Source organism: Platalea leucorodia, assembly GCF_965183815.1.
Source record: "Platalea leucorodia genome assembly, chromosome: W".
Lineage (NCBI taxonomy): Eukaryota > Metazoa > Chordata > Aves > Pelecaniformes > Threskiornithidae > Platalea > Platalea leucorodia.
Window position 1 is genome coordinate 46,613,889 of NC_138859.1, and position 8,525 is coordinate 46,622,413.

Here is an 8,525-nt window from a genome sequence, read left to right on the forward strand (position 1 = left end):
AAAAAATTCAGAATTCCAGAGTTGTAGGGCACTACACCAAAAAAGCATTTACATATGCTACCAGCCATTGCCTACCGGACAGGGTAACAAGCCCATGAGGTTAACCACACCGTTAACACTCCCTGCTAGACAAGTCTCACCATCCAGAGAGCAGCATGACGTACCTCAGGACTCCCAGCGGGCCCTGCCAGGAATCTGCTCTGCCTCAGGGAGCGTGATGCTCAGCCACCTGGTGCACCCTTAAATACTGGTCTTCAAAACACTGTATGGGCTGTGATGGCTCCTCAGCAAAACTCATCTAAATCCAGCCTCTTCCTCAGCTTCACAAGATACCAGACCACATTTTGACTGAGGATCCCTTGACGCCTGCATGAGATCTGGCATGCTGTAGCTATCCTCCAGCCTTTCAATAAAAGGTCTCCAGCCAAGGGGGACTCAGAAACAAGGGAGAAGATGACCTCTTGTCTCAGCTACTGGGACTCCAGCGACAACATTCCTGTTTCACGTACAGTTAAGTTCTTCTACCAATGCATACGCTGCAGATGCTAGCATAAACATCAAATGGGTATTTAGTAAGGCCTAGACCTTCTAAATTGCTGGGACATGAATGCCTTAGCCTAGTCCGTCAACACTGTCTTTGGGATTACACCTCAGCAAAATATTTTTGGGACCTCTGTGCCCCGCTGCTTAGTTAGTAGACTGCAAACCCACCAATTTCCAAGAGCTGATTTTGAAAAGGCCCTGTTATTCTGTCTTGAACGACCTCACCCAGAAAGCCTCCCTGCCATTCAGAACACACACACCACAAAGTGGCGGGGACCCCGACACTATCACACTTGCCCAGGTCAAAACACGAGGCCACCCCTAATTCCATTAACCACACCCTGCTTTTTATTCTACCCTCGGGGGGGGACAAGTTTTCTGCTGATTTTCTTCTGATCCAGATCATTTCCCATAGACGTCTATTCTATAAAGGGCACCAAATCTAATACATGCCAAGGGAACAACACCTCCTGTTTTAATTGCTGAGTACTGGAACCTCAGAGTCATCCCATTACAACCAAAGATTAGAAGTCTACTTACTTGTCAGTTGTAAGCTTAATCACTCCAGCCAAGTCAGTCCAGAAGAGCAGTCTCAAGAACTCCAGAGCTGTTACTATCCAGTAAATTTAATACCCAGTACAATAGGCAAGCTTCTCCAATTTAACAGAGACTATTCTGAAGACCTGGCCACACCGAGTATCACTTTACAGACTCAAAAGTCTCTAGAAAGGTCCCTAAGCCCTGACCCTCACACCTGATCTTAATGAAGACCTACTAATTTCCTATTTGTCTAAACACCTGTGTATCTCCCAAACCCTGTTCTACAGCCTGTGAAGTAGATCCCTCTTTCAATGTTTTTGTTAAATGATGTTGCAATTCTCAGTGCTAGGCCAGGAATTGCTACTGCTTCATTTTATCTTGAGCTCAAGATCCATATTTCGCTCACCTGTTGTTTCTATGTGCAACTTATCTGCAACATGTAAACTGCTCGTAGTTATCCCTGGCCAGTTAACAAATGCTATAGCCATTCAGGCTTCCAACTGAAAATCAGCTTCTGCTTACTGAAACAAAATCCTTTCCATAGCATTAACAAGTAAACTTTTCTTGTTGAAAGAGGGAGAGAGCTCTTCAACTCTTTTACAGAACCAGCTGCCTTCCTTTTCTCCCTGCTTTAGTCCTCTTTCTCTTTTCACTGTAGAAATCTCTTTTCACACATAAAGAGAAGTTAGGATGCCTGATGCTCAGCACCTGTGTTAATCTAAGCAAATAAAGACCAGCTGCACCTGAGAAGCCTGTACCCTCCCCTCCAGACACATTCTGTTGACAGGATCAGCGATTACCCGTAGAGACAGACTAGGAAAAGAAACGGCAGATTCATTTTCTCTGAGGGCTTGGAATCACAATTTTGCGAAAAATACTTGAGTTTAGCAGAGCTATGGCATCCAGGACTGGAATAACCACATAAAATTCAATTTCACGCTGCATAGTGAGTTAGTAAACTATCTGATTAGATTAAATATGATACCTGTGTAAAGTTTACATTTAGCAAGGAAAGTGTCTGCAATGTCACATAAAACATTTGATGACTGATTTTTTTTTTTTTTTGTCACTAATCTTTGTCTCCAAAACATTGATATTCTAGCCACATTATTTTTCTGTTTAATTGGGGGAACAGGTGAGGTGCAGAGGAATATAGAAAAGAAAAAAACACCCTACCAAACTGTATTTAAGTAGCCCTATCTTGGCTACTTCTTGGCTTTTACTTTATGCACTTTTGGTATATAGGCCAGCTGCAGGGAGTTCTTTTTCCAGTCACCGTTAGGCCAGAGCCAGGTCAAACTGGCGGAGGAAGAATAGGTTAAAATTTCAACATGGAGTTATAAAAACATTGTCTTCATGATTTTGTCAAGACGCCAAACCAATTTTTAGGTCTGCAGTTTTTATCACAAGAGCAAAAATAATAAAAAGTGTGTGAAAGTCTATACTGAATCCTTTTTAATTTAATTTAAGCTGCAAGGTTTCACCTGAAGCACGAGGGAAGGCAGGGGAAAAGCACATTGTGAGTACCCACATCTAGAATGAACTTCACCAACGACTGAGACGTTTAAATAAATAATGATTAATTATAGTTGGCTAGAGCAAGCAAAAGGTACTGAGCACCCTTTCCACGCTACTTCTAACGCTCTCTACCATGGTCTTCGCTAACTGCTTTGGTGCTGGCCGCTGGAGTTCAGTTCACCTGTGCGGCGCTTCATCCCCACAGACGGTCTGACCTTTCCCTCCAGAAAGGGCCATTTTGGCTTCAGGCGCTTGGGCCAGGCTGCGGCTCTGCAGCCACAGCCCCCGCGCTGCCGGCCCTTCGCCACGCGCGGCGAGCGGCGCCAGCAGGCCCAAGCTGCCTGTGGCGGGATGGCGCCCAAGGGAACCGCCAACAGCCAGCGGAGAACGGGCACCTCCTCGGCAGAGACCACGGGCCCCGAGCCCCGTCCCTTCTAGAAGGTTCCGCCGCCCCTGCCTGGGCCCCGCCGCGCCCAGGCAGCGCCATTCTCCTTCAGAAGGAGTGGGGGGGGCCGGCCACGTCGCGCTTCACGGGGTGACGTGTGGGGGCTCTGCTCCATGACTATGTGGCTCTCTGGGCCTTTTTTGAGGTGATTAGACTGGCAATTAATAGGTTTCAGGCCACTAAAGTCTCTTAAGTTCTGAGAAGAGGATTTAAACAGTTTTTTTACTTGCAAATATAAAAAATGAATAAATTTGCTTATCCTCACCTGCATCAAAGACCTTCATGTTGTCCTTTGTCTACTCTGTTTTATGTGCAGCTCACGTGGCATTAAAGAAAAGGTAGTGGATGCTCACCTCAAATCCACCGTGGCGTATTGGTTGCATCATGGCTGCTGCGTGTGGTAAATCCCGCAGGTAAAGCTCTGGACGCCTGTGCTGAGTGTGAAGCTATCGTGCAGATACGTGATACTTGAATACGTATGAAGAGAAGTTAGTAAGATATTAAAGTAAATTAATCTGTAGGACAGAGGAGGTAGCAAACGCTGAGTGGGTTTTTTTGTCTTTTCTGAGGTAAGTGGCACAGGCCACCACTGAGCAAAGGTTTGATTTACTATGACGATTCCTGAAGATAATAATCCTACTGGGACTTGGACTCCAAGATGATTTAGGGCAATAGTCTTGACATGACTACCCTTTATTTACTGTTCTAAGATTAAACTTTCTGTATCCCACGTGTGTAGCACGTCAGTACCTAATGTGGTATGGAGAGCCTGAAGTCATGGACAAGAGAGAGGTTGTGATACACGTTTCTCTGATCAGAGAACCATTTATGGCATATTGAATAAATTCCATGCATTTAGTGGCTGCCAGACAAAAAGAGATCACTATATAGCAGCATAGTGGATATTCACCGACCCAAATTCAGAAAAACACTGTATATAATGCGGGGACAGGGCAGGTTTATGGCCACGCCACTCGGTGCTCGCAGCGGGCTGTACGTGGAGAGGGAGGCCTATCGACCTCCCGGTAAAACGTAGGAAGGAAGGGAAGTTACAAAAATCGTATGTTCTTTGCAAACGTCCATTACTAAGTAGTTTATTTTGCTGTGGTTTGTGATTCGCAGGATTAATGCTTTGCCCGAAACGTGCAGGCTGCGGCAGTGGCTGACAGGAAAAAGGAAGTCCTGTGCCTGTGATAACCGCTGATGGACAGGTACTTCTCAGGCTAATGGAAGCCGTAGAGCTGACCTGGGCAACTGACTTAGAGCTGAGGAGACAAATATCAGTGTTTGCAGACAGAGTAGTTTTCTTGGCGGGTGGGGAGTTCCCCCCTAGGGACAGGTAAATAAACATAAGTTTTACCTGTTAGCCATCTGCTTACATCAAAACTGCTTAAATTCTATCCACAACTATTTTGCTGGGGAAACAGAAATTTCACGGATGGTACATTGTCAGTCAGACTTTACACCCTTAATCTGAAGATAATCCTCAACCTGAATTCTTTGCGTCGGATGTGTCAGATGGTGAATCGTTAAGGGGAATGCCAGGATGATCTAGAACTGATGTAATGAGTTTGATGATTGGGAAACTCAAATCAATTTCGTTTACTGAGCCCCAGCAGAAATCAGAAGAGATCATGGTTTCCAGGTTAAATACCTTTGCTCTACTTTATACTGCTCTTAGTTAATCTTTCTCTACCTAGTAGACAGAGTGACCAGAACAGGTAATCTTTAACCACTAGCCACTGACTTACAAGGGTCACAACATTTTCCCTTCTGTGATCGAAGTTGTCCTAGCACTACATATGCCTCACCTTTGTCTATTACATTGTGGTATTAGCGCTGGTAAATGCGCTTCCTTCAGTCTTTGTGAAGGCTGATGCCCCTTGAATGCTGTAGTAATCTAGGATAAACAGATAAATATCAGCTTTGCCCACTTTGAGCCCAAGAATTCCTGTAGCAATTTCCTCTCAAAAATGATATGGTCATAGCCTAAACTGATGTAAGTTGGCATAGATTCGCTGAAATTAATAGGTCATAGCAAAGGGATAAATTCAGTTACATTGTTGGACATGTGTCAGTTTTCTCCATAAAAGGATCCGGCCTAAATCTTTGACCCCGATTTGTCTGAAAGTTTTAAACCAAGCAAGCCATGCCCACAGCTGGTGGACTGTAACAGGATTTTTCCATAGATGAAATAGCCAACCCCAGATCAGTTTAAGAGTATTGATTACAGGCTCATTAAAGATAGAGCTGGAGTAAAGCCATAAAGATGCAATTCAAGTTCTCATACATGAATGGCCATTAGTGCAACAGTTCTGAGGCTGGAATCTAGTGAAGGAAAACCATTAAATATTGGGGTTCCAGAGGACTGCAGAACTGCGGTCTCCCTGGACTGGTGCCCCAGGAGTTCCTTTTCAAACCCCTGTACCTTATAGCATCAGATTTTTCAGATCAGAAACTTTTGCTCTAACTCCCTCCGCAACGGAGGGTCTAGTTTCCCGTCTCCCTCAAAACTGCAACTGACTTTAACCTGAGGTTTGTGCTAAATGAGCTGGGTAACATGAGGTCTTAGGCCAGCCAAATGAGGAAGAGAAAGCTCTTCCCAATCCACTCACTTTTTCCCGCTTACTCTACACGTGCACCACGATCCTTCTCTGTGTTATTTTTCTTCTCATGTAAAGTACACACTATTCTGATTTTAAGTGTAGAGGAAAAAAAAGAATGAGAACTGATTCAGGTGAGCCTCCTTCATGTCGTGTAACTGAACCCTGATTTGAAAGTCTTCAGTTTGAACTGAATGGTGAAACTGGCTTTTGAAATCTACTCTAAATAAACAAAGTACTTGTGTTTTTTAAGCCTTTTCAAACAGACTTTCTAAATGAGCTTTGTTGAACGCATAATGTATTTATGATCAAAATTAACCAGCTGCAAAGAAGGTTTATTCTTCCACAGGGATTTATACCACTCACAAACCCTTGTAGGCCCGTATCATTTCAATACAGAATAAAAGAATTCTCCTAATACACTAGCGAGATCTTCATGCACAGAATGTTTAACCCCTTTTTTTTGCCAAAATTGTTGTTCTTAATTGAAGAATTTCATAATTAAGGTATTGCAGAGCCAAACCATAGCTTCTTATTGTTTGTTAAATTTACCCAGTGTGAAAAACTTCTTAACATAGCCCTATTTCTGCCCCTGTGGTAAGGTACTATTCCTTCAGTTTGGGAGTTGGTCTTTCACCCTTTCCACATAGAAAAGACTCCATTCCTCAGATTTCTATTTCACTCTTTGTATCCTCCACATTTTATATAAGAAAAATGGTAGGAAAGAACTTTTGTATGGACCAAATTTCATCCTTTGTATAGTGACACCTTAGTCAACAGGAGCTATGCACATAAAATGGAATCACAGAATAATGTAGGTTGGAAGCAACCTTTGGAGGTCACAGAACTCAGTCCTCTACTCTGAGCAGTGCTAGCTTCAAAGCTAGACTGAACTTCAAAGTTAGATAATTTTGCCTGGGGTCATATCTACATATTTTCAAGGGAAGAATTTGGCCCTCAGATGAATGTGCAATGTGTATTGCATTATTTGTCCTTGTGTCACCCTTACTAACATTTAAACAAACCAGTTCCTTTTTTTTTTCTGGAATTTCCAAATAATTTGGCATTTAATTTCAAAGAATTGGACCCAAACCAGTCTGCAACAGTAATGAATGTTGCAATGCTGTTTCAGACTCTCACCAGTGGCTCCATGTGTAGTGGGCAGTACTTTACTCAAAATTGCAGATTGCCATTTTGAGGAAAACAGCTTTTTTCCCAGAAACACAACACCAGAAATACCAAGTAAGTGGTGTTTCCTCTGTGAGTAAAAGTAGCACATTTTAGTCTTTCTCTGCTGTTTTTGGACAACATGTGGCATTTTGTTTTTTTTTTTTTTATTTGAGGCCTTTTGCCCTCTTTTTACGATTAGGCATATTGTCAGATATCTTCTGTAGATTTAAAATGCACATCCATATTTTCAGAATGGCATATGGAGTTCGCACACAGGATTCTGGTATAATTGTACAGGTAATTTTTAATAAATATTTTCCCCAAACCTTGTTCTATTATTATGGGCACACTGTGAACTAGGACTACTACTACTACTACTACTACTACTACTAGTAATTCTGTCATCTTTATACTGTGTGCACGTACAAGTCCCAAATGAGAGACTTTTCACCAAAAACCAAGCAGTAGCAAGACAAAATGAAAAGCAGTCCCTGCTTCAGGAGGGTTTTCTAAGTAGACCAAGAGCAGAAGGTAACACAAAGGTTGAGAGCACCATCGAAAGCCCTAACCACTGGGACTCTAAACAAAGAAAACAGCTGTAACTGGGGGTATATTTTCCCTAATATTACAGGAAGCCTATTAGTAGTAACAATCATGGCACAGTCGGGCCCCACTGTGCAAAATGCCTGCATGCACAAAGAACATACAGACATATAATGCCGTAGATGCTATCCTGATCTTTCAGAAGTTAGTGGAAAAGTTTCTTTTGACTTCACTAGACCCTGGTTTTGTCTGACATTTAGTGAGCAGCCAGATGGTGATTCACTCCAGAACTTCCCCAGCCGCCTTCCTGTTAATCTCTTTGTAAGGATAAACAACGAGACTCTATCAGTGCATCCACGGGGCTACACAGCCAGCTGAGATTGCCATGTAGCTGCGGTCTCCCCTCTTGTACAGCACCTGAAGTTAGGTAGCACAGATTACCGGCACTTTTAACCTAAAAGCAAGTGACAAGGATTGCGTTGTTACAAAACTCTTCATTTCATGATGTTTCTCCAATACCCTGTCATATAGCACAGAATAGGAAAGCCAGAACTCAGGCATGTGCCCTTTTTCTTTTCCTGTCTCATTTAATTCTCTGCTTCCCTGCTAAATGTCACCTGTTAGCATTATGAATTTGTGCTTTGTGTTCATTAAAATCTTTTTATTTAACAAAACTGGAAAAGAGTACAGTGAAGCAGTCGGATCATCTACATTAGGCAACTAACATTGCTTTAACAACTAAGGTTATAAAAATGTGTCATTAAATCCCTGAGAATTATAAATTCTGGAGTTTTTCATAAGGGGAAAGAACTGTTCTTGAACTGTATATGCAGCGATAAGACTGCTAATAACCTATAAATACAGCTTCATTATTGCTTACAAAGCACAGTTCAGTGCCTTCTTTTATTCATGACTGCTGACGTTATTAGTAGGATTACTGGTGTATCTGAGACTGGAGCTACACTGTATTAGAAAACAGCATTTTAGGAAACAGCATTTTAGGAAACAGATAGTTCTTGCCATGACAAATTTGCAGTCCAAATACATGACAACCTAACAGAGAAAAGGCATGCCATAAATTGGTAAAGATGAGGGTGTTCTAGTGGCTTTGTAGTTCAGGCTTTTTTCCATTACACAGTATTGTATTGTGCGTTTGAATCGAT